Source organism: Camelus dromedarius, chromosome X (assembly GCF_036321535.1).
Source record: "Camelus dromedarius isolate mCamDro1 chromosome X, mCamDro1.pat, whole genome shotgun sequence".
Lineage (NCBI taxonomy): Eukaryota > Metazoa > Chordata > Mammalia > Artiodactyla > Camelidae > Camelus > Camelus dromedarius.
Genome location: NC_087472.1, coordinates 27,376,533 through 27,403,658, shown reverse-complemented (window position 1 = coordinate 27,403,658; position 27,126 = coordinate 27,376,533).

Here is a 27,126-nt window from a genome sequence, read left to right as displayed (position 1 = left end):
GCAGCAACATAAAGCCAACCATGGGACTCGTGGTGTTGCAGAACCATCAGCACGTACACAACTATTTTTACCTTGCAGGATAGACCTATTTACGCACAGTGCTTTTCAGTTTTTATTGTGTCTCAGAATCCTCTGTGGAAATTTTTTAAATATACAGAAATTCTATTTAGGAATGTAGAAATTCTGATTCAGTTGGGACCTGGTGTCTTGCAAAGCTCTTCAGGTGAATTCAAGGTATAGCTTGAATTGAAAGCCCTGGATTTGGTTAGGGCACAGGTCAGGCATCGAAGGGGGAAGAGTCTGAATAATCTGTTACCAATAAAGTAGTGATTAGAGACACTGCAAGCCAGCTCTGTTAGTGTCAGAGAAAAAGAGGTGAATATTTGTGAAAGTAAACAACATCACTGAGTGAACTTTAACCATTGTTTTTATATAGAATAAAATTGTTTATTAAATATTTATTCAACAAAATTTGTTGAGTGCCTGCTATGAGCCAAGCAAAGTGCCAGGCTCTGGAGATACAGACTTGAAGACAACATACAGGGTCCTCGCCTTCATGAGACAGTTTGACATAGTTTTTTTAAGTTCAAAAATAATTACACAAGTAACTAATTACAAATATTATGCATGCTATGAAAAATATATCAAGAGTATTGAGCTTAGTCTGGAAGGTCAAGGGAAGCCTTTCATAAAGAGGATTGTTGACGTTTACACTTGACATATGACTACGGTAAAGGTCTGAATGTGTTTGAGGGCTCGGAGGCAAGAAAGAGTGTTATCTTAGTGGTTCCCAAAGTGTGCTCCTCAAACCAGCAACATCAGCATCATCTTCGAACTTGTTAAAGATGCAAATTATCAGGCTCCACCCTAGACCTACTTAATGAGAAGCTTTGGGGGTGGAGCCCAGTGCTCTGTGTTTTCACAAGCCCTCCAGATGATTCGGATCTAATCTGTGAGAGCTACTGGCCTAATCTGGGCACCTCAAAGATGGCCAAAGTGGTAGAGCATAGTGAGCAAAGGGAGAAATGGCAAAAGACGAAGTTGGAGAGGTAAGTAGGAAGGAGATTTTGCAGGACTCTGTAAGCCCTATTTAAAGATTTTGAATTATTTAATAATAACAAATCACTTTTACTGAATGTGTGTTACGTATAAGATTTACAATAACCTTGTGAGGTAGGTTACTCTGTTTCTGTTTTGTAAGTGAGTAAACTGAGTTTCAGAGAGGTTACTCTCCAAGGTTCTACAGCTAGTAAGTGGTGGAGTTGGATTAAAATTCAGCCAGTTTTTCTCTAGAGCCCAATTATTTTATTATTCATCTGTACTTATTATTATAGTCAATGGGGAGTTACTGAAGGGTCTTAAATGGGGGAGGGAGACTGTCAGCCGAGGAGGGCTGGAGAGGGGTTCGAGGAGGTGAGCTGCCCAACTGGAAAAACGCGCGAGAAGCCGACATGGAGCGAAGCAGCACTTCACTGCTGTACGAGCGGGCGGTGCGCGCGGCGGGCGGCAGCGGCGGCGCTCAGCACTTTGTTCTAGTTCAACAAGAGGGCGCCGCCCGCGTGGCGCCTTTGTCCTGCTTTTATCTGTTTTGCCCGCATATGAGCATTGTTCATGTCTTTGTTCATACTGCTTAAATAATGCTACTAGCGCATGCGTACCTTTACTTCTTTGTTCCTAAGGCTTACGTAACTGGCGCATGCGTAGTGTTTATGCTACTGGCGCATGCTTACATTTACCTCTTACCAGGTGTTAGCTATTGTGAACTTTGGCCTGGGCCCCATGGCCTACGCACTTACGGCTGCCGACAGAGCTGATCATAATGAACTTCTCAAAATATCCTCTTTGCTGTGTGAGAGTGATTTGGAGGAGTCAAGTCAAACAGTAAAAAGAACTGTTAAGATTCTATTGTAGAAATTCCTGTGAAAGATGATGATGGCTTGGATGAGGGTACAAATGAAAAGAGGGGATGAACTCAAAGCATGTTTTAGAGGTAGAATTGGTAGATAGAAAAATATCTTCCCTTTTTATCTTTTTATGAATTATAAGATTACTCTGGCTGCTGTGTGAAGAATGGATTGAAGTTGGGTAAGAGTGGAAGCAGAGAGATTGGTAATAATCCAGGAATGGGGAGATGTAGAAGAGTTATAGGAAATGAAGCCAGAGAGGTAGTCCAGGGCTAAATTACACAGGCTCTTGAAGACCACGATACAAAATGTGGTTTCTATCCTAAATTCAAGTAGAAGCCACTGGAAGGTTTTAAGCAAGTAATGAACTCAGTCTAATTAAACTTTTAAAAGATCACCTTGGAAGCTGTGAGAAGAATTGATATGGGATACAGAAGATGAAAGAGGGATGACCGCTCAGGAGACTAATGTAGTGGTCTAGGCAGGATATGAAGGAAGAATGGCAATAGTGTGGATGGAGAGATGGGAGTATATATGAAATAATAGGTTGTAAAACTGATAGGACTTTGGAGGTTTCTGCAATGAGAGACTGGGTGCCATTGACTGAAACAAGGATGGTGGGGAAAATGAAAACCAAAGCCAGGGGGTGGTGATAGCTCAGTGGTAGAGTGCATGCTTAGTAAGCACAAAGTCCTGGGTTCAGTCCCCAGTACCTCCATTGAAAAGAAAAAAGAAAAGAAAAGCCAGATTGAGGTGGCAGAGATGTGTGCATGTAGGATCAGGTAATCAGTTCTTATAATTCTCACAACAAATGTTGTGAGTACTGTAGAGATGAATGAAATAACTTGCTCAATTTCACATTTGGTAAGTAGCAGAAATGGATTGAAACCTAGGTCTGGCTGATTCTTTTAACTTATACCACACGGCATTTTCAAGATAGAGAGTCTTTAGTATCATGTGTAAGGCAAGACGTAATATGGTGCGGGAGAGAGGAAGTAAAGAGAGCTCTTCATTTGGGCCCCTCCTGGCCTGATGGCTAACGTGGAGGTAACAGGGAGGAGTCCAGGTTTAGGAAAAGGAGGTCACAGTGAAGAACTGAGTGAAAAATGTTCAGAAAAATAAGGGATGGTAAGTCATGGAGTGTAGAATTTAGGCACAGGACCTAAAAGTTCACTTATAAGCAAAACTATTGTCTAGATTTGACATTCTGTAGGGGTGCTATATTACAGGCTCGAGAATAGAGGAGTTACATGATCTGAAAATCACATAGGGAATATATTTGCCTGCACGCAGATGCAGACTTGGCAGTGATGGGGCTAAGGGCAGGCTGCCCCAAGATATGCCACTCTGGCATGCAGATTATTTTGAGCTCAAAACAATCAAGGCACCAAAAACTCAAAAAGAGTCTCCCCCTTACTGTCTAATAAAAGAGTTTAAGATAGGAGGCCTGTCCCAGGAAGAAGTTTTCACCGTAGATAATGATAGTATGATAGGGAGGTATTAAGTGTGGTAGCCCAGGAGGAACCTAGCAAAAGCCCATTGGATCAAAGTCCTCTCTATGTCCCATTGCCATTGGATGGCCCAGAAAATACTTGTTTACCAAACATTAACTCTTCATCTTCCTGTGAATTACTTTACTTCCCCGTAAAGCCTCAGACTCCTACCTCCTCCTTAATCCAGAATATATATTTACCTGACCTGTCTCGGGAAGGCTTCATACTTATGTGAATTCCCCATGCACCCATAATAAATTTGATTTTCTCCTGTTAATCTGCCTTACGCCATTTTCATTGCCAGCCAAAAGAACTAAGAGGGGAAAGAGGGAAAATCTCCCCTTCCCCGGACAGTGGCCATAAGGAGGCCAGCAGTCATACAGCTGGTTGCAATTTGATTTGGGGTAGGGAGAGGAAGAGACACACCTGAGACCTCTAAATTTTAGGAGCTCCTTGGAACTCTGGAGGGTTATTTCTTGTGATCTTTAAAGATTTTCAAATCCATGCATACCACTATAGCATATAATATCCCCATAAAATGTAATGAAGTATGACTGAAAATTTTAAAGGAACCCTTCGGGTCTTTAACAATCCTATAAATACATTCTAAAATAATTCATAAAGCTCTTAAATTCTACCAGGATTCTAAGCTCTTAGATTGCTTCACTTTCATCACCATGGCTCGCAAATTGGCATTCTTTGTACAGCCTTTTTACAAGCGTTACTTCACTGCACCCTATTCCTAAAAATTGCTATGTCATCCCTTTCCAATAGAGAACAAAGCTATGTTGAGAAGCAAGCACTTAAAGAAAAAGAAAGTGATGTCTCTGGTGGCTGATCAGGTAGTTCACTTCCTAGCTAAGTAACTCACCTCTGCACACCAGCCACAGCGAGGACGTGGTACAATTTCATGCCCCAGAACACTGACAAATGACTATGTGTCATGAACCTTCAGAATCACTTGAGAATAATTGGAAATGAGTTTCTAACCTAGGAATGCTTAGTAAAGGTTGACGATACATTAATCCTTGTGTCACTTAAGGTAAGACTGTTGGCCCATGGCCTTACCTACCCAGTAATCATAATCACTCATTTGGGGCCCTGCTTAAAAGGATCAAGTCGTATGTCAAAAGGGGGCTGCATATTAGCATGAAAGTGTTCTCTCTTTTACATGGCACTGCTCTATTATATCTGTGAAAACTCGATGTCAGTGATTTTGCCTCCCAGGCAACATTCGTAAGACTTTGGTTGCTACAACTTGGTGAGTTGTGTTACTGGCGTCTAGTGGGTAGAAGGCAGGGACACTGCTAAATATCCCACGATGCACACGACAGCCCCCTGCAACACAGAAAGATGCAGCCCAAGATGTCTGTAGTGTTAAGGCTAAGATACCCTGTCCTATGTCAAGGGATCATCTAATGAGGAAAAGGCCACTTTTAATTTTTCCCACTAAAAGCTGTGCTTCGTTCCCAGTTCTTTTTTCGTCTTGGTTCTCTCAGTTGTATGATTAGAGACTCTACAGTCCCTAGAGTAAAGGATACAAAATTTTTCTATCTGCAAACTCACTTCTCTTGAGTAAGTCACTGACCTTAGTGATTTATACATCTGTGAATGAAAAAATATTGCCTGCCATATCAGTAAACAAATCAGTAAATGACTTGATGCTGCAGCCATCAAGTCATCAGCCACTACGCCACCCTGGGGGACCAGAGGGAACTCAGGATGGGAGAGAATAAGATATTGGCCCTAGATAGCTAGGTGCATATCAAAGGAATGATTTCAATGAGCCCCGATTTTTCACCTTCCCATACATAGAAAAGCACTAAATTCCTTAACTTGAGATACCTGCTTTATTTTTTATTTGTTTATTTATTGATTGACTGAATGATTAGAGCAGAGAAAAGTTTATTGCAGGGCAAAGCAAGGAGGATGGGGTGGCTCATGCCCAAGAAAATCCCGAACTCCCCGAAGGATTTCAGCAAAGCTTATTTAAAGGCCAGGTAAGGGAGGTTGGGGGCGAGGGTTGCAGGGTACGTGATCAGCTCGTGAACAATTCTGATTGCTTAATGTTGAGGTAACAGGGCAGTCAACACTATCAACCCCTAGGCACCAGAAGGTCTGGAGGCCAGGTGCTCTTGATCAAGTAGTTGATTTCTTCCATTTGGTGGTGGTTTTAAGCATCTGGGCTTCCAGGAAACTGCACACCCAGGGCCTGTCTCTCCCTCTTCCCTAACACAGTTCTCCCCAGGGGCGAAGGTGCCACCTCTTGGTTTTCTTTAATTAACAGTAATCTTTTGATGTTTTGACTACCTAGTCTTTGTTGCAAAAACTCCTATATATCCTGGCTCCTCCCCTATCTCTTTGGAGCAATCTCTTAGAGTGATTTGAGAGGCTGTCTCCCAGGCTTAAAGTTCTTTGAAAGTCTGCCGAATAAAACAACTCTCAACTGTTAGGTTGTGCTTTTTTTTTTTTCTTCTTCAGTTGACAGACCTATCCCATGTATAAATATTGCTATGGACTAAATGTTTGTGCCCCCCCAAAATTCACGTGTTGAAACCCTAATCCTAGTGTAATGGTATTAAGCAGTAGGGCCTTTGGGAGGCAATTAGCTCATGAGAATAGAATCCTCATCAGTTGGATCAGTGTCCTTTTAAGAAGCCAGAGAGCTAGCTCACTTCTCTCCCACCATGTGAGGATACAAGGAGTCAAGCTTATGCCACATGGAAGATGGCTCTCACCAAGAACCTGACCCCACTGACACCCTGACCTCAGACTTCCAACCTCCAGAAGTGTGAAAAATAAATGTTTGTTTCTTAAGCCATCAAGTTTATGGTATTGTGTTATAGCAGCTCGAGCTAAGACAAATGTTTTGCATTTGTTATCCTAGTTTTGACTTATAATGGAGAATAAGACGGACGAGCACTCTTTCCTTATAGTCCATTGCATTTGCATTTTAGTGAGGGATACGGACAAGCGGCATTACAATGCTGAATGGTAGGTGCTGTGATGGCAGAAGTTGAGGTTCTCTGGGAACTTGATATGGATTTGTTAAGACCAGGCATTTGGGGACAACTTGTTGAGCAAGTGGGATCCTACAGGGCCTTCTCGGGACAGACCCTTCTCCCATATCCTCTGCTTTAGCTCCTCCCGAAGTACCCAGATAATAGTATCAGATGCACATTTCCTGAGCTGTTTTGCAGATGCTAAAACTCCCACCAAATGGAAGAAATTAACTACTTGATGATCATGAGCACACAGCCCCCAGAAAAACTGGTGCTTAAGGGTTGATAGTTAACCCTGTGACACCACCCTGTTACCGCACCATCAACCAATCAGAATTGTGCATGAGCTGATCACATTCCCTGGGACACCCCTCCCTCACCTGGCCTTTAAAAAGTCCTTTGCTGAAACCCATGGGAAGTTTCGGTGTTTTGAGCATTAGCTGTCCCAAACTCTTTGTATATCCTTGTATAGTGCCCTGTAATAAATGCTGCACTTTCCTTCACCACAACCCAGTGTCAGTAGGTTGGCATTACTGTGCACAGGAGAGCAGGCCCAATTTGGTTTGGTCACAGACTCACCTTAGAAGTGTAACTCTTCTGATAATTCCTTGAACTTGCTGTTTTCCCTTTTCACTGGGCATTTCACTGGGCCAACTGACAACCTGCCCACCCTGGTCCTTGATTCAGCCCTGCCTTGCAGGGGAACGGAAGAAGATGGTGAGGAGTGGAATGTGGGGCCACCTTTCTGGAGAAAGTGACAGCTAAGCAGAAACAACAGGACAAGAAGAAATTAACCACATGCAAACAGGGGATGGAGGAGAAGGGTATTCTAGGCTGAAAGGAAAACACATGTGAGAGCCTGGACTCTTTGAGAAACTGAATTGGTCCTCCGCAGCCTAAGCGATTTTGAGTTTGTATTGGTGGATAAGAAGAATAGAAGATTCAAGGGCAAGGCTTATGAGGATCACACTGGTCTCATCTCCAGTCCTGAAATCATTTTCCTTTTCTTTATTCTTGCATATATGTTACAAAAATCAGCCTCGTTCATTGTTAAATTTTTCAAAGTGTATGAAATGAGAGGTGAAAGTCCCCATCAACACCTGTCAACTTCCTTTTCCAAAGGTGGTCAACATAGTTATAAATATCCTGCTGGCCTTATCTTCACTGTTTGAATGCCTTTACGTTCACATGCCATTTATAGTCTTGAGTTTTAAAGCATACATTGTATCATGATACAGATACAGGTATGAACCTCTTCCCCTTCTCACTTAATTTTTTAAATTTTATTTTATTATTTTTGGGGGGATGAGGTAATTAGGTTCATTCATTTATTTTATGATTATGATTATTTTTTGATGGAGGTACTGGGGATTGAACCCAGGACCTTGTGCATGTTAAGCAAGTGCTTTACCACTAAGCTATACCCTTCCCCCACTTTTCACTTTTGAGGTATTTTCTGAGAATTTTTTAATATCAGCACATATGGGTCTCCCTTATTCTTTTAATATTGCTTAGTGTTCCATTATATGGATGTACCATGATTTATTGGGGGCTCTTAAACTTCACCAAAATTTCCCCAATTATAGATTCCTCTTCTGTGAAGTGGACAGGGCAGTGGACTGCCCACTGAGGAAGCAGTGGGCTGTATGTAGGATGATGGGGAAAATAATGAGAACTCCTTAGCTGAGGATCACATACAGACCATCTACACCTGAAACCTCCTCCCCTCAACCAGCATCCCCTGCCGAAAGCATTTTTCCTTTCCAGTTTCTACACAGGCCTTTTAGGCTGCAAGTTTTTTGTCTGCCCTGTCCCTCAAGAATGCCTTTGATGTTCACCTTAATGTGATTTCATTTGGATAAATGTACCTAAGGAGGGGAAAGGAAGGGAGCTCCTGGTGGGATTTGCCCCAGAACCTGCCCACACCCCTTTTCCAGCTATGCTTCAGAGGGAACACAATCAGTTGCTTTTAGATGTAATTTAAATGATAATCGGGCTTTTAGAAATAAGGCAAGGAAAGGAATTTGGGAAATTCTCAAAAACAAGCAAAATGCAGTGAACAGGAAGCAAAGAGTGGAGGCACCTGGCTGTACAGCTGACAGTAAAATGACAGATGTTTGAAAGGCCCCAGGCTCAGAGGGATTTATTTGAATTGTTAACATTGTTAACTATACACTGGTTTGTTTTTTTTTTTAATTCCTGTCTTCACAGGTTTTATTGGTATATGTTTACAGGATCAAGAGAACAGGCAGTCTGAATTACTATTTAAAAAAATACCTGAAACAACATCTTTTACTTTATAGTTTTTATAAAAGATGGAGTCATCATCATCCCTCCAGATGATCACATAGCAGAAATGGTTATTGGCTTTTGTTTTCAATCCAAAATGGTGTGGATGAAGGCAGGTGTGAAAATTGGAGAGGTAAATGGTTCAAAGTTGGATTGACAGAGACGAGAACTTGAGGAGCTGGGCTAAGGCCATTGCTGAGAGAGCACAGGAGAAGGAAAAAGGGAAGTGGGTGAAGGGAGGCAGAGCTAGAGCAGAAAACAGGCCAAAAACTGAGAGAGGGCTCAATCAAGCTGGTCAGGGACAAGAATACAGAAGCCTAAGGACCACTCAAATAGATTGTCAGTGTTACCAAACCAAACTTGAGTCCACTTGCCCATGCGCAGTAACGCCAATCTACTGACACCTGGGTTGTGATGAAACAAAGTAGAATGTTTATTGTAAGGTGCCAGAGTCCAGGGCAGCTAGTGCTCAAAAAAACCTAAACTCCACATGGGTTTAAGCAAAGGACTTTAAAGGCCAGATGAGGGAGGGGAGTTGCAGCTCATGATCGATTCTCTGGTTGATGGTGAGGTAACAGGGCAGTGTCACGGTGTTGCCTGTAATTAGGTTCTTGTCCCATCACAGAAAGAATTCAGAGATGAGACATGGAGGTTAAGAAAGTAAAGTGAGGATTTATTAAGGGATGGATAGTCCACTCTCAAGGGGAGAGCGGGCAGGCTCAGGTGAGCAGCTGCCCTGAGTTTCTTTAGAAGTTGTTACATAGAGTGTAAAAATGAATGGGCAGAATATTCATTGGGGAGGGAAGGGTTTGGGGTCATATTCCCTGATTTTCATCCCAACTCCACCTTCCTGAGGGGAGGAGGGATTTTTGTCCTTATTTAGTCTGGGTTGGAAGTGTCATGGCGTCAGTGCATGATGGATACTTCTCATCTGCAAGGCTAATTTTATGGTAATGAGGGCATAATAAGCAAAAGGTTACATTCAGACACTGGCGAGTTCTGCCTTTTCCCACCTTTCTTTGTGAGCCTCCAGGCCACTTGTCACCCCAAAATGTGTAATTTCTTATCAGTCCAGAAGTTCCTGCTTTTCTCTCTCTGCCAAAAGACCCTTGTTTATGTGATGAATGGTTTCCTGCAGCTAGCCCGTGCCCCCCTTTTTTTGCCCAATTCCTACCATTTGGCCTGCATCACCCTTTCTCTGCTTTTATCTAGCTATCTGCCTGCTCTAACAACAGAAGTTAACATTATCAGTCCTCAGGCTCTAGTAGGCCTGGGGACAATGTACTGACGGTCATCAAGTAGTTAATGTCTTCCATTTGGTGGGGGTTTTAGCATCTGCAAAAGAGTACCGGAAATGTGAATTAGATACTGTTATGTATGTACTTCAAAGAGAAGCTAAAGATTCTGTGACTGCCATATGGGTGATCTACTGTTTAAATTGTTATCAGTTCTCCCGACCCAACTGGTATTTTTGTCACTACATGTTCACATCGTTTCAATCATTAATTCTTGAGCCAGGCTTTTGTGACCCAGGAGAAGCCTGGGAGACTACAGCTTTTCTACAAACAACAGGCAGGCAGAGGCAATGCAGGGAAGGGTTCTGTCTCTGGAAGGCCCCATACGGTCCTGCTCAGTTATACCAGTGGACCAAATTGTGTGCCCAGGGAACAGGATGGCCAAGAAAGAACTGCTACTGAGAAGTTACATTACTGAAATGAGTTGTACCAAAATTGCTGGATCTTAGATTGGCAGAACTCAGAATCCTACCAGAGTGAGGTGGGAAGAGTGTGATTTTAGTGGGGCAGATTAAAGGACACTGGGTGAAACAAGACAATGGGTGGTCAATTCTCAGATATAAACACACTTTGGTCCCCATTCTTCCAAGTCTCCTGGATATTTAGCCATCCTTATGTAGAACTGGGGATCCAGGGCAATCTGTACTTCATATCCTTCTGAGCCATTTACTGCTTCGAAAGGGAGTAGTTACAGTAGCAGTAGAACAGAGTCAGGTTTAGTTGGCGTGAACAGAGAGAGAAGGGTCATGAATATGGACAGTACCTATAGCAATAAAGTTGTGAGGCTAAATTAAAGTTCCTTAACAGTAGGGGAGAGCACTGTGAAAATGTCCTCCAGTTCCTTGAAGAGATGGGTTGATGTGGAAACATAGGTGCCTATCCTTTTCAGGCATCTCTTTTGTAAAGGCCCCTCACTGCGGCGCCATGTGTTTGCAGATGCTTTGTTACTGACTTCCTCCCACTAAACTTTGCGGACAGATGAGAGTTTACTTAGTACAGCGGTTACTAGATTTTATTTTATTTTATTTCTTTTTCCTTTTTTATTAAGGTAATATTGATTTATAACATTATATAAGTTTTTTGTGTAGAACATTACATTTCCACCAAAAGTTGAGTTTCCATCCCTCACCATTCAGTCAGCCCTCTTTACCCATTTTGCCCTCCCACCTCCACCCCAAACCTTCCCCCTCTGGTGATCACTACTCTGTTCTCTGTATGTACGTGTTTGTTTTTATTTGATTTGTCCATTTATTGGAGGGTTTGTTTGTTGTATTCCACATGAGCAAAATCATGCAGTATTTGTCTTTCTCTGCCTGACTTACTTCACTTAGCATAATACCATCCAAGTTCATCCATGTTGATACAAATGGCAAAATTTCATTCTTTTTCGGCTGAGTAGTATTCTAAATTTTATTTTTAACAGGACCTTTTATTTTTATCAAATGGAATCCTACAGGGAGTTATAATATGTAAACATATGTTAGACTATTTTAAGTTCAAATTTATATCACTTACTTAGGGTGATATCAGTAAATAAATGAAGTTTTGAGAAATACAAACCTTTGAAATAGGAGGCTCTCAGTGACAGGTGTATTCTTATGTTCAGCTTCAATATCTAATTTATTTTTTCTGTAAGGATTTGGTTGCACTGTGTGGAGGCCTTCCTAATTCACACAGATAAATTGCAAATAGAAACTGTTTTGGATAGTGCAACTTGCAGTCTCAGGGGACTCTTGAATTAAATAGAAATGGTAGAAGTAGCTATCAGTCAAGGTCTGTACCCAAAACTAATTTACATGGTAGCACAAATTAACACTGTAGTGGTTTCCAATGTATTACAATTTGTTATTTATTCCATTTGAGTATGTTATTTTACTATATTTTGAAAGATATTTAAAAATGTAATTATTGTAATTCAAATGGAATGCTTTCAGAAACACTATAACCTCTTTGAGGAATCTTCAAGGTCTTAGAATCACAGTGGTAAAACCTCTGACCTAGGGAGGTATCTGCTCTAGAAACAGCATTATGAGAGGTGAGTTAGGGAATTGAATCAGAGGAAAACTGTAACTTACTTAAAAAAAAAAAATTCTGAACCAAGCCAGATGATCATGTAAGCAAATTCTGTGACTCACAAGAGGCATACTCAGTCATTCTGTGGATGATGCAACAATGAAAACAATGGCTTCCTGACTCTCAGTGTTTGGGACATGCTGTGGGTAGAATGATCAGCGAAGTAGGTAGGCCATTGCCTGGACTGGACTGAAGTCTCTTTGTTGCCTTTCTTTTCTCTTTGCATATTTAGCTCCTACCACAATACTTGGCAAATGGTAGATTTTCAATAAATATTAATTGAACGAGTGAAGAGGGCTATGAATGGAGACCTGGCTGAGGACTTCAGAGAGACAAGATAGCCTCTGAGAGTGTACAGCTGGCCCTGAACAATGTGGTTAAAGGTGCCAACCTCCCCCGCCTCCAAAGTCGAAATTCCACATATAACTTTTGATTCCCCTAAAACTTAACTACTGATAGTCTCCTGTTGGCCTGAATCTTACTGATAACATAAATCGTCAATACATATATTGCATGTTATATACTGTATTCTTACAATAAAGTAAGCTAGAGAAAAGAAAATGTTACTAAGAATATCGTAAAGAAGAGACAATACATTTACAATACTATAGTATATTTATTGAACCGTAAGTTTATATCATTTGTTTACAAGATGAACCATCTGTCGGTACCTACATCAATATTGTTTATATGGTACAAAATACTGTAGATGGTATACGTATTACCAACACTAGACATCAAAACTAAAAAGATAATGTAAAAAAAGAAATTCATAATTATTTACAGGTATAATGACTCATGCGCTGATAATGAAGAAGCAGCAATATGATTGCATCATGGTAGGCTAGCCCATACGCTAATGAAAGAGTTGTTATAACATTTTTATGGCTTACAGTATTACAGTCATATTCATAATACTGTATTGGAAACGTTACATTTTAAAAATACTACTTACATGTGATGATAGGCTGATAGGCAGTTTCTCCAATTATGAGAGAGAGGCATAGTGTATGGTAATGAAATTCTTTGAAAGCAAAGTTATAAAACAGTAAGAAAACTAACACATTATCAATTTTATATTGAATGTCACTTACCTTATGCCTATGTAAGAATAGACTAGAATCTACATATATTTTATGCACTCATGACATACTGAAATTTTTCTTAGTTTTTTTGATATTTCCAGGCTACAAAGTTTGCGAGTTTTTCAAATTATTGCAAATCTCCAAAAAATTTCCCCATAAATTTACTGAAAAATATCCACATAAGTGTACCCATACAGTTCAACACCATGACATTCAAGGTTCTACTGTATTGCTATCCTCAGATGCCATAAGGATGCCTTGCACATAATAGATGCTCCGTTAGTGTTGATTGAATGAGTGCAGACCTCCAGCCTTGGGAGCTGGGGCCTGTGTGTGTTTTGCCCAGCCTCCTGCCCTGACTTTTGTCTTCTTCAGCCTGCCTCACCTCTGATAGTGGGTCTTCTACAAGGAATGTGGCTCAGGCTATGACTCTGGCTAACATGGCACTAACCAACTGATTCCCCCTTCCTGTCATTTCTAGGCCTCCCAGAAAAATGCCCCAACAAGTTCTCTTTTGTGCTCATCTGCCTGGAAACAGACCCAGCCTCAGTTGCTTCTGGTAAAATAATACCCCCTTATCCATGGGGGATACTTTCCAAGACCCCCAGTGGATGTCTGAAACCGCAGATAGTACTGAACCCTATAGATGCTGGGTTTTCCTATACAAACATACCTATGATAAAGTTTAATTTATAAATTAGAAACAATATGAGAAATACCCAAATTGCCAACATCACTACTCTTGGACTTTGGGCCCATTATGAAGTAAAATAAAGGTTACTTGAACACAAGTACCGCGATACCACAACAGTCAATCTGATAACGGAGATGGCTACTAAGTAACCAATGGGCAGGATCCAGTGGACAGAGGGATGATTCATGTCCTGGGGGAGAGTGGGTGGGAGGGCATAAGATTTCTTCATGCTGCTCAAAACAGCCAGCAATTTAAAACTTAGGAATTGTTTATTTGTATGGTTTTCCATTTAATACTTTTAGATTGCAGTTGACCGCAGGTAACGGGAACGGTGGGAAGTGAAACCACTGATAAAGGGGGACAACTGTGTTGCCTTTTCCCTTCCTTAGGTTTTCTCTTGCCTGGCTTTGTTAACTCACACATCCCAATAGCTCCTAGGATGCCTTTCTCTGTATTATTCCCTTTCTTCATCTCCCTCTATTTCCCATGATGCATCCGGGCTAAACTATAACAACAGGTCACGTTTATTTAGCATGTACTGTGTGTCAAGCACTGAACTAAGTATTTCATATGCTTTACCCCAGTCTTCGCAAAAACCCCATGAGGTAGGTACTGTGTTTTCCACCATTTTACTGTAGAGAAAAGTGAAGTTGGTCAAGGAATAATTAACTTGCCCAAAGTCATACAACTTGTTAGTGTGACAGCATGATCCGATTCCAAACCCTGGCCTCTGGGTTATATCTTATACTCTCCTCTCACAAAACAGCTTGTTAGAAGGAAGCATATTATTAGCAAATAAGTCATTGTTTGGGATTCAGGCTGGAGTCCAGCTTATACACAGGCCTATGAAATGAAGAGCGGGACACTGCTTTTTGATGTCTCTGCCACTGCTCCTGAAGGCAAGCACTGATATAATTCCTTGTGTTCTTTTACTAGATTTGGGATTCAAGGGTGTTTTTCCCCATTTTAGGAATCGTGAATATAAGCAGCACTGAGAGAGCAAGAAGGCTGTCTCAGAGTCACAGATCAAAGCCGTGGCAGATGCAGGAACAGAACCTGTGAGTTGTCAATCCTGGCCGCCTACATACCCAGGCTACGCCTAAATGAGAGACAGGGAATTTCCAAACCTGTCGGAGAATTCCACATGATTCTAAAAAATATCTTCAGTGAGCCCTCTTCCTTTCCTTCCAATGCCACTCCCCTAAATTCTTCCCCCAGCAAAAATTGTGAAACCACAGCCTGTTCATTCCTAATTGCCATGGAATTTTGAGGAGAGTTCCATCCTCTTCTCCAAATGGATTATCTCCTGACTGCCTTTGTCTTTTCTTACTTAGTCTGGGCTGTTTGAGGCTAATATTCCTAATGCTTAGTGAGCACCATAAGGTGCTTCTCCCTTCCCCAGATGCAAGTGGGAGAATCACCAGGTTTGGGGCCTGTGTATTTGGAATGTAATATTGTCGTGTGAATGTGGTGCCTGCTCAGGGCCCTTAGAGGTTGTGGGGTTACGCCCCTATGGGAGCCTAGAGAAGTTCAGTGTCAGGGCTGTGGGTGTTAATAAAACAATATAGAGACCGGCTAGAAACTATGATTGGGAAAACAAGGAGTATGCAGAAGTCTAGGTCAGCAACTAAGTATTTCAGTGATTTTTTTTTAATTGAAGTATAGTTGATTTACAATGTTGTGTTTCAGATGTACAGCAAAGTACATCTTTTCCACATTCTTTTCCATTATAGGTTATTACAAGAAATTGAATATAGTTCCCTGTGCTATACAGTAGGTCCTTGTTGTTTATCTGTTTTACGTATAGCAGTGTGAATCTACTAATCCCAAACTCCCAATTTATTCCTCCTCCCATTTCCCCCTTTGGTAACCATGAGTTTGTTTTCTGTCTATGAGTCTATTGTTGTTTGTAAGTAAGTTCATTTGTGTCATTTTTTTTAGATTCCACATATAAGTGATATCATATGGTATTTGTCTTTCTCTGACTTATTTCATTCAGTATGATAATCTCTAAGTCCATCCATGTTGCTGCATTATTTCATTCTTTTTTTATGGCTGAGTAGTATGGCTGAGAAAATGTGATATATATATATATATTTTTCTTCCCCTTTATCCAGGACATTTAGATTATTTCCATGTCTTGGCTATTGTAAATAGTGCTGCTATGAGCATTGGGGTGCATGTATCTTTTCCAATTAGAGTTTTCTTCTTTTCCAGTTATATGCTCAGAAGTGGGATTGCTGGATCATATGGTAGCACTATTTTTAGCTTTTTAAGGGATCTCCATACTGTTCTCCATAATGGCTGCACCAATTTACATTCCCACCAACAGTGTAGGAGAGTTACCTTTTCTCCAGTACCTCTCCAGCGTTTATTATGTGCAGAATTTTTGATGATGGCTATTCAAACTGGTGTGAGGTGATACCTCATTGTGGTTTTGAATCGCATTTCTCTAATAATTAGCAATGTTGAGCATCTTTTCATGTGTCTGTTGGCCATCTGTATGTCTTCTTTGGAAAAAGGTCTATTTAGCTCTTCTGCCCTTTTTTTTCATTGAGTTGTTTGCTTTTTTACTTTGAGTTGTATGAGCTGTTTGTATAGTTTGAAAGTTAATCCCTTGTTGGTTGCATCATTTGCAGATATTTTCTCCCATTCCAAAGGTTGTCTTTTCCTTTTGTTTATGGTTTCCTTTGCTGTGCAAAAGCTTTTAAGTTTAATTAGGTCCCATTTGTTTATTTTTGCTTTTATTTCCATTATGCTAGGAGACAGATCCAAAAAATATAGCCGTGATTTACGTCACAGTGTTCTGCCTATGTTTTCCTCTAGGAGTTTTATAATATCTGATCTTACATTTAGATCTTTAATCCATTTTGACTTTATTTTTGTATATGGTGTTAGAGAATGTTCTAATTTCATTCTTTTACATGTAGCTGTCCAATTTTACCAGCACCACTTATTGATAAGTCTTTTCTCCATTGTATATTCTTGCCTCTTTTGTCAAAGGTTAATTGACCATAGATATGTGGGTTTATTTCTGGGCTCTCTATTCTGTTCTATTGATTTGTATGTCTGTTTTTTGTGCCAATACCATACTATTTTGATTACTGTAGCTCTGCAGTATTGTCTGAAGTCTGGGAGGGTTATTCCTCCAGCTTCATTCTTTTTCCTCAATATTGGTGTGTCAATTCTGGGTCTTCTGTGATTCCATATAAATTTTAGGATTATTTGTTCTAGTTCTGTGAAAAATGTCATGGGTAATTTGATAGGAATCACATTAAATCTGTAGATTGTTTTGGGTAGCATGGCCACTTTAACAGTATTAATTCTTCCAATCCAAGAGCATGGGGTATCTTTCCATTTCTTTGAATCATCTTCAATTTCTTTATCAATGTATTATAGTTCTCAATGTACAAGTCTTTCACCTCCTTGGTCAGGTTTATTCCTAGGTTTTTTTTTTTTTTTTTTTTGACACAATTTCAAAAGGGATTTTTTTTAACTTTCTCTTTGATGTTTCATTCTTAGTGTAAAGAAATGCAACAGTTGTTAATCTTGTATCCTGCTATCTTGCTGAATTCATTTATCAGCTCCAGTAGTTTCTGTGTGGAGTCTTCAGGGTTTTCTATGAGTATCATGTCATCTACATATAATGGAAATTTTACCTCTTCCCTTCCAATTTAAATATTTTTAATTTCTTTTTGTTGTCTGATTGCAGTGGCTGGAACTTCCAATACTGTATTAAATACAAGTGAGAGTGGGCATCCTTGGCTTGTTCCAGATTTTAGTAGAAAGGCTTTCAGCTTTTCACCATTGAGTATTACGTTGACTGTGGGTTTGTCATAAACAGCTTTTATTATGTTGATATATGTTCCCTCTATACCCACTTTGGTGAGTGTTTTTTATTATGAATGGTTGTTGAACTTTATCCGATGCTTTTTCTGCATCTATTGAGACTATCATGTGGTTTTTGTCTTTTCTTTTGTTGATGTGGCGTATCGCATCGATTGATTTGCATATGTTGAACCATCCTTGTGAACCTCAGATGAATCCTGGTTGATCATGGTCTATGATCCTTTTGTGTGTTGTTGGGTTCAAGTTTGCTAATATTTTGTTGAGGATTTTTGCATCTATATTCATCAAAGATATTGGCCTGTAATTTTCTTTTTTGGGTAGTGTCTTTGTCTGCTTTCGTTATCAGGGTGATGGTGGCTTCATAGAATAACTTTGGGAGTGTTCCCTCCTGTTTAATCTTTTGTTAAGAGTTTGGGAAAAATCAGTACATGTTCTTATTTGTATGTTTGGTAGAATTCCCCAGTGAAGCCATCCAGTCTTGGACTTTTGTTTGCAAGGAATTTTTTAATTACAGATTCTATTTCTCTTCTAGTGATCAATCTATTCAAGTTATCTATTTCTTCTTGGTTTGGTTTTGGTGGACTGTATGTTTCTAGAAACTTGTACATTTCTTCTAGGTTGTCAAATTTATTGACATATAGTTGTTCATAGTATTCTCTTCACAGTTTTTTGTATTTCTGTTGTATTGGTTATTATTTCCCGTCTTTCATTTCTTATTTTGTTTATTCGGTCCTCTGTCTTTTATTCTTGGTGAGCCTAGCCAGAGGTTTGTCAATTTTGTTTATCCTTTCAAAAAATCAGCTCTTGGTTTTATTAATTTTTTTTCTGTTGTTTTTAATACCTACTTTATTTCTTCTCTGATTTTTATTATTTTCTTCCTTCTGCTGACTTTAGGTTTTGTTTGTTCTTTTTCTAGTTCTTTTAGGAGGTCAGTTAGGTTGTTTATTTGAGATTTTTCCTGTTTTTTTAAGAAGGCCTGTATTGCTGTGAACTTCCCTCTTAGGACTGCTTTTGCTGCATCCCATAGATTTTGTATGGTTGTGTTTTCATTGTCATTTGTCTTGAGGAAAAATTTAATTGCTGACACACTGGTTTTTTAGTAGCATGTTGTTTAGTCTCTGTGTAATCTTTTTTTTTTTTTTTCTTGTTTCTCTTTCTGTGGTTGATTTTGAGTGTCATGCTGTTATGGTAAGAAAAGATACTTGAAATAATTTCTATCCTCTTAAATTTTTTGAGGCTTTTTGTTTGTTTGTTTCCTAGTATGTGGTCTATCCTAGAGAATGTTCCATGTGCACTTGAAAAGAATGTGTATTCTTTTTTTTTTTTTTTTTTCTGATGTAATGTCCTGAAGATACCAATTAAGTCTAACCATTCTGTTGTGTCATTTAGGGTTTCTGTTGCCTTACTGATTTTCTGTCTGGAATATCTGTCTATTGATGTCAGTGGGGTGTTAAAGACTCCTACTATTATTGTATTCCCATCAGTTTCTCCCTTTACGTCTGTTACTATTTTGTATTTAGGCACTCAATGATCGTTGTTTGCCTGTGTGAAGAAGGGTAAGTTTCCCCCTTTCCCCTTTTAGTACTTTTACTGGCAATGAAAATGACATAAGGCACATTAGTAGTAGAAAATCAAATATATTACATGTGTACAGGGAATTCATATCAGTATGAAAAATTCCAAAGATAGCAAGGCAAGGTCAGGTGTATGTGTGTGTATACATACACACACATACACACACATACACACACACACACATTCTGGATCAATGAGAAGGAGGTAGGGGTCTGAGGTTTCAAAGGGAAGTAAGATAACTCCCTGACAGGCACTAGCTGCCCTTGAAAGGGGCTGTTTGAAGCCAAGAAACACTTGGAGCTATGGTCCATATTCAGTGTCACTTGGGAGTGAGTTGCTCCAGCTTGCGTAGGCTGGGAATTCCCTCCACTCCATCTCTGCTCATTCCCTTGCAGAAAGTGAGCCACTTTGGGTTCATTGTGAGCCATTCTGTGTTTGTTGTCTTTCAAGAGATGGGAAGTGGAATATTTAGACTGCACCACTCTGGTTTTCTGCCTGTGTGACCAAACCTTATTTGTTGTTTATGTTTTGGGGTGTATTGTTTTCGGGTGAGCCACTCTGCCTTGCACAGGATGGGAAAATTCTACCTGCTTCATCTGGGTTCACTTCCCTTGCAGGGAGTGAGCCATTCTGGGCTCATTGTGAGCCACTCTGAGTCATCCATCTAATATGGAGGTGAAATTTTTGATCTACACCTCATCTGAGACAAGCTGATGAACTCCAGGACCAGGTTAAGTCTACCAGAGTACACCTGGAAAGTTTTCCTTTGTGGCCAATTAATTCTGATTTGCATCCACCATTGAGGATCTTCTGTGAGGACCAGGTACTATTTGGACCACGGTGCTATCTGGGCCAGTTGGCTCTGATGTGCATCTGCCATTGAAAGTTCTTCATGTTTTAAGGGAATGTCTGTTTAAGATCTGGACTAGTCATTTGGATTTGTCTTTTGCATCTTGTCAGAAATATAAAAGAAACTTGCCAGAATGAGTTTCAGGTACACGTAATCTGGGAAATACTTACATCTGAATCAGTATTTGGTATTGAAGCTAGCTTAAGTTTGTTGGTTTTATTAATATAGCCATGTCTTTAGAGTCACCAATGTTAAGTATAATACTTCCGTTGTACCTACATTTATTAGAGATCAAAAAAGACCTTGTTTTATCTGTTGCAAATTTGTCAGCAAGAAAAATAACTCAATATGATGAAACTTTTAAGGAAAGTAAATGTAAGTAAGATATGGAATTTAGGTAAACTCTATACAAATAATTATGTTTGGAAAAGGTCTATCTAAAATATCTTTCCAGATTTTGGTAACTTGAAACTAAGTTGAATGGTGAGAATTCATTGACTATCTTGATCATTTCAAATGGGATAAAATATTGGAACATTAATTGCTGGGTGGGTCTGAGTTTACCTACCTTTGCCTTCTTAGCAGAGGAAGACTAAAGCATAAGTTTTAGAATCAGGAAATGCTGGTGTGACAAACAGCTCACAATTACTCACTTCTCGGTTTTTGCCCAATTTTAAGATTTTTAAGAGTTAAAATTATATGTAATTAAAGCCACTAAAATAAGAGAAACATTTCAGTATGCTAGGAAAGCAAGATGTGTTTTCAGTAAAACAAGGTGTGAGGAATGAAAATGCATTTTGTTAAAGGGAAAAAAGATTAGTTTTGTCCTAGAGCTGTTTGCTTCTGAATCACGAAGAAAATAAGGGACAAAATAATGGATATGGAAAGTTGTAGGAGGTTTGTGGAAAAGGAACCCAGAGGCATTATCTAGTGGAGTTATCATATTATCTAGTGAGTTATCATAGAATGTTAACTACTCACGAGATCACTGCTTGCTTTAGGTCTACTGCTAAAAGCACATGTACAATACTTGTGTAACAATTTGGTACAAGTAATAAAATGTATAGCCTATAAAATGTTTCCCCATTAGCATTCTCTGAGCTTTTTAAAATATCTGATCAGTTTTCCCCCAACATGATAACTAGGCAAACATGAAAGAGGCCTAGCACTGAGAGACGTGATCTAGACCCAGGACAGGCAGGTGACAGCCACCCTGACTTCAAGGGGCATATTTTGGTCTATTAAAGATTTACAACCAAAAGGAGAAATGATGAAAAAATCTGTACATACTGAGGTATGGGGAAGTCATTCTGGCTTAAATGTGGTTTAACAAACTTCACTGACAAAAGCAGCCTGTTTTGTGGCCTTTTGGACATGCATTGTACATCTGCTTTGGCCATTGAGGAGGGAAATGCATTTGAAAGTCGAAATGGAGCAGCTGTGGTTCAGACATCCTAGGTAAAAACTAGGTGGCTAATGTGGATGTGACTTCACACATGCTCCTGTATTGCTGAGAACTTGAGTTTTCTGAAATGTGTCAGAAAACAAAGCAGTGTCTGCTGGCGGCTGGCAGCTGCAACTTAATGATTTCAAGGTCTCCTTTTGTAATTATTAAATTTTTTAGACAATGGGATTACTTTAGATCAGATGTTAGGAAGAAAGGGAGGCATGTGTAGCTCCTGTTATGTATAATACCAAATCAGAAGTTAAGACCTACCTAGGTCAAATTAGACAACTGGCTCCTTGGCTATAAGTCTCCTTAAAATGCCAGGTCCAGACTGAGTTTCAGGCTTATTCTCTTGAATTCCTCAGGGGATGATGTCTATTTTGTCTGTTAACAACCGGGTTGTCACTCCTTTTATTCAGTCTGTTGCACCAAAATGGTGGACCAAGGGATTGAGATCTTAATCATATAAGCCTGGATCCAAGACTTGGAACTCAGGAGTATTTCCAATTCAGTGTCCATTCCCCAAATAAGGCAAGACGATGCTCCATTTCAGCAGAAAGTAGCCAGAATGGTTACCGCCCTGTTCCCTGAAAGATTTGGGGAAGGCTGAAATGCAATAGGAGTGGGGACTGAAACCAAGTCCTTAAAACTGAGTTCATCTGCCAAGTTTGATTAACCTCTCTATCATACATTATTCCTTTTCTTGTCTAATACCTGTTCTTCTCAAGATTGAGAAGAATCAAAGAAAAGGAGGGATTGACACAGAACAAGACCCTGTGGGATCCTCCCTGATACAAATCCTTTCCATGTCCTGCCTTTATTGTTTATAGGAAATAGGCTTCATTCAGCCTCCTTAACCTTCACTGAGTTCCAAAGGGCAGATTCAAACAGTTGCTGATTAGGAAAGGGAAAGAATGCAGAAAGAAAGGAGGAGCAGTCAAGAAATAGTAGTGCAGCCTTGGGGCAGTGTCCCAGTTTCTCCTCAAGGATTATACATAACAATATCTTTGAGTTGTTCTACAGGAACTAAGCCCCCCCACCCCCATGGAGGATGGTAACTTCAGGCTGAGCACAAGATTCCTGGAGCACCGCCCTGTTACCTCACCACCAACCAATCAGAAGACACTCATACATCCTGCTGCCATCACCCCAAATTTTGCATATGAAAACTTTTTCCCAAAAACCATCACGGAGTTGGGTTTTTCTGGTTTCTTTTTCTTTCTTTCTTTTCTTTCTTTTCTTTCTTTTCTTTCTTTCCTTTCTTTCCTTTCTTTCCTTTCCTTTCTTTTCTTTCTTTTCTTTTTTAGCACAAGCTACCCATTCTCCTTGCTTGGCCCTGCAGTAAACCTTTCTCTGCTCCAAACTGCCTCATTTCAGTTTGTTTGGCCTCACTGTGTGTTGGGCACATGAGTTTGCATTTGGTAAGAGGAAAGAGTTTTTATAGGCAAAATTTGGGGGAGGGCTGCAGGGTGTATGACCTTTCCCCGATTGGTTAGTGGTGAGGTAACAGGATGGTGTTCCAGGAATCTCAGTCATCAGCCTTCTAGTTCCAGCCAGTCTGGGGTCCACATGCTTGTGTTCAGCCAGAAGTTACCATCCTCCACCTGGGGCCTTAGTTCCTATAGAAGAACTCAGAGTTACGTATCAGGTTGTTACGTGTATCCCGTTCAGCGAGAACTAGGACTCTGCTTTATCACTGCACCATTGTTTCTCGCTGCATTCCCTCACTCTCCTTATTAGGAATTGTTTGAAACTGCCCTTTGAAACTCAGGGACTGTCTAGGAGGCTGAGAGCCTTTTTCCTATAAATAAGAAACAAAGGACATGGAAAGGTTTTTATGCCTAGGAAGGCTGCACAAAGTCTTGCCTGGTTTCAGTCCCCCCCTTTTCTTCAATTCTCCTCAATCTTGAGGGGAGCCAGTATTGGGCAAGAGAGGGAATAACATTTTGGATAGAGAGGCTAATCATAAACTCGGCAGAGGAACTCAGTTTCAGGGGGACTCAGTTTCAAGCACAGGCTGACTTTTTTCGTGAAAAGCCTGGTTTCTTTGACCATGGAAAGTTGAATTTCTTAAGACACAAGTTCTCCAAGAAGGGATTTTATTTTGGACTTAGTAATGTTTGAGCTCATTCCTATGGATCTTCCAAAATACCCTCAGAGCAGTTTGTTCCCATGGTAAACTCAGTTGTAGTTTAACTTTGTTTACTTATTTCTGGCCCGGAGGTCTTGGCCCCATTCAGTGAAGAGTATGAGGAAGGAATTTGTGTTCCAAATAAAGCCAAAGTTCAGCAACTCTCTCACTCTCCCCCTCCCCCCTTTCTTGTCCTGCAATTGTTACATGTATCCTCAAAGAAATGCTTTCTTTATGGCTAACCTGATCATTTAGGATAAATACTCAGTATTTACAGGAATGCAGCATATAAGTATAACAAGGACAGAAAGAACAAGCTTTGCCTTGTTTTGTTTATGACTTCAATGGCTGAATTCATGAGATAAGGTAGAAACAGGTTAAGAGGATGCAAAAAGTTATGCATCTTTTGTTTCATGAGAGAGAGAGAAATTGAGGGAGGCTGGGGAGGGAGTGTGTACCAGACAGAAAGAGGAACATGCCATACAGGATAGTCTGGAAAGATCATCCAAGATATACAGCTTCTTGGCCTCTGTGGGATGAGAAAGAAAGGAAAAATGGAAACAATGGCAACTATAAATGAAAAGTGGAGTTCGTGAATCAAAACTTAAGAAGGATTTATGAGCCACATAAAGACAGAAATTCCATACTGGATACTTGTGACTTTTTCCAATCAGTCTTGAAAATTAAGAAAAGATGTATGAAAACTTGAGGCCATGTAAATATAAGAATTAAAGAAATGACTGAGTTTAAATTGGAACTCAAAGAAGCAGAAAAAATTATTTTAACAGAAGTTTGGAATAGCCTTTCCTGAGGTTCCCTTTCTTCCCCTTGGGTGTGTGTATAGAGGCAGGGACTCTGACCTGCCAAAGATCTAAATCCCAAAAGGCACTGGTACAGCCTTTGTAATGTGGTTCCAGGGAATAGCAGGGGTGGGGTGCAGAGCGGGACACAAGTGGGTTTAGGTAAAAAGAGGCTATACAGAAAGCTATACAGGACTGTCTAGGAGGAGAAATTTTCCTCTACCCTTCTAGGTTCCTCTGGCTAGTCTAAGAATTAAATTGACATGAAACAGATGAACAGAAGAAAATCAAACAAAAGTTTAATAACGTGTACATGGGAGAGACCCAGGAAAACTGAGTAATTTGAGAAAAAAGCTGAAGCCCTCACCTTAAATACTATCTTCAGCTAAATACAAAAGAGAATGTTGGGGGTAAGGGGTTGGGACTTCAGAAGGGAGGAAGGCAATTCACATGGAGAGGGAAAGGCAAGTGTTTGGTAAACAAGTGTTTGCTGCACCAGGCGAAGACAATGGGACCCAGAGAGGAATTTGAATAAACAGACTTTTCCAGGTTTCTCCCTGTCTACACACCTCGTTCTTACTGTAGTATCTATGGTGATAGCCCCCTTCCTGGAACAGGTCCTCTGCCTACATTCTTTTAGGCAGCTAGGGGGAAGGTCAAAGTTTCTTCCTGAGTCTTTTGGGTCTTAAAAATAATCAGCCTAAATTGATTCTCATGCCTAAGAGGTAAAATTAGGGGTGGCAAATTTTGCTCCCCTACAAAACAAACAGGGACGTGCCTTCCAGATAGGCCAGAAACTATACTGAATCTTGTAAGAGCTCTTTTTCAGTTCTACTGTTGTCAAAGCCAGATTTGCAAAGTGCAAAGAAGGGCCACGAGGCAGTTTTGGAAAATAAGTGGACAGTCAGGGTGCTGGGGAAGTAGAATAAAACACACACACTCTCGCTCTCGCTCTTGCTCTCTCGCTCTCTTGCTCTCTCTCTCTCATGAATGCCAATGGTGGTGTTGCTGAAACAGGGCCTCCGTACCCTGCTTAGTGAATTGAGACTCAAGGACAGAGTTTTGGATGAAGTAGAAAAGGCAGCTTTATTTCTTTGCCAGGCAAAGGAGGTCACAGTGGGCTAATGCTTCTAAGACTGTGAGCCTGCTACGGAGAGAAGACAGGGGTTTTATACTAAAAGTTCAAGAGTTCAAGGGGTGGAGCTAGTTTCCATAGAGATCACATACAGGGTAACAAATTGCTGGGAAGATGTTCTTGTTTTTGCAGATGCAGGGTCCCCTTCCCTCTGCTAGGTATGAAGTTCGCCTCCAGCTTTGGGACTCTTTTAATATTCTTGTACCTAGAACAGAGGATGCATGGGAGTGGGCTCCATTGAAAAGAGCTCTAGAGAAAAACTTGTGCAGTTTACGGTCAGGTTGATAAATGCTTCTAGCAATTTAGACAGGCTGAGTCTTGGGACCTCTTGCTGCAGGCTGAGACCTGTACCTCTAACAACAGGATACAAGGAAACCACAAGGGAATAAAAATAACCACAGACATGCCCAGTTAGGGTGAGTTATGGAGAACAAGATGCACAAAACACCCAGCTGCTGATTCTGAGGTGTCAGGGTCAAGAAGAGAGCACTGGGGTCAAGAGCAGGGCACTGAGCACGGTCCCCTCACACAGCACCATGAGCGGGTTAGGCAGACCGCCCAAGTATCCCTCTCCAGCCTAATCCTGGCCAGCAAAAGCGTGAGTAAAACCCTTTAAACCATTATACAGTTAAGCAGTTACAAACACCATTGCAGATATCAGATGGCCACCGATGATGACAATAGGGTCCAGCTCGGTTACAGTGCAGTCCTACAAGGAGCTCAACCAGTGTGAGCTGGGTAGAGAAAAATTTTCCCTCGCCCTGACCCTCAGAATGTGAACCCAGGGTTCACTGGCAGGCTGTGTTGTTGTGAGTAGCTCTTTAGAAAGGAGATACTCTCGGATTCTTTCAGGGTTGGGAGAAAGAAACGTGTACACTGAGTGCACAAAGCAAAGGGAGTCAGGCAGAATCTCTCTTCTGTGCCTTCTGTTGTCAAGTACACTCTCAAAAAGTCTCAAGTGGATATTGTGTGAAACAGGAGACAAACTTCTCTGACCTCGTAATTTTGCTGAAAATAATGAAAAGAATGAGTGGCTCCTTTCTCTATTTCCAGTAGCACCAACTGGATGATGGGAATGGAAAGTCCACTGTCTGTAAAATACAGGACTGGAGAACAAAAGGTCTAAGAGTCTAATCCTGTGTCAATAACTAGTTGATCTCCCTATACTGAGGAACTCTTTCTAGATCTGATGATTTAATCCCTTCAGAGTGCCATGTAGTTTATATAATATACCCCAGATAAGAAGTACATTTTCTTGCCAATGCTTAAAATGCAAAGATATTCAACCCTGAACAAATTAAAAGTAACGTAAAGTCAATGACCTTTAGTCATTAGGTCATGCTCACCTCTGGCTGGGTAAAGAACATCTTTTTTCACCTAAATTTTAAATGACAGAGTACCCTGGATCAAAATCATAATGACATTTATCCTGTTATCGGATGCTTTTAAGAGGTTGAAGGGATACATAAATATAGTTGTCTGCATGTTTCAGACACCATTTTTC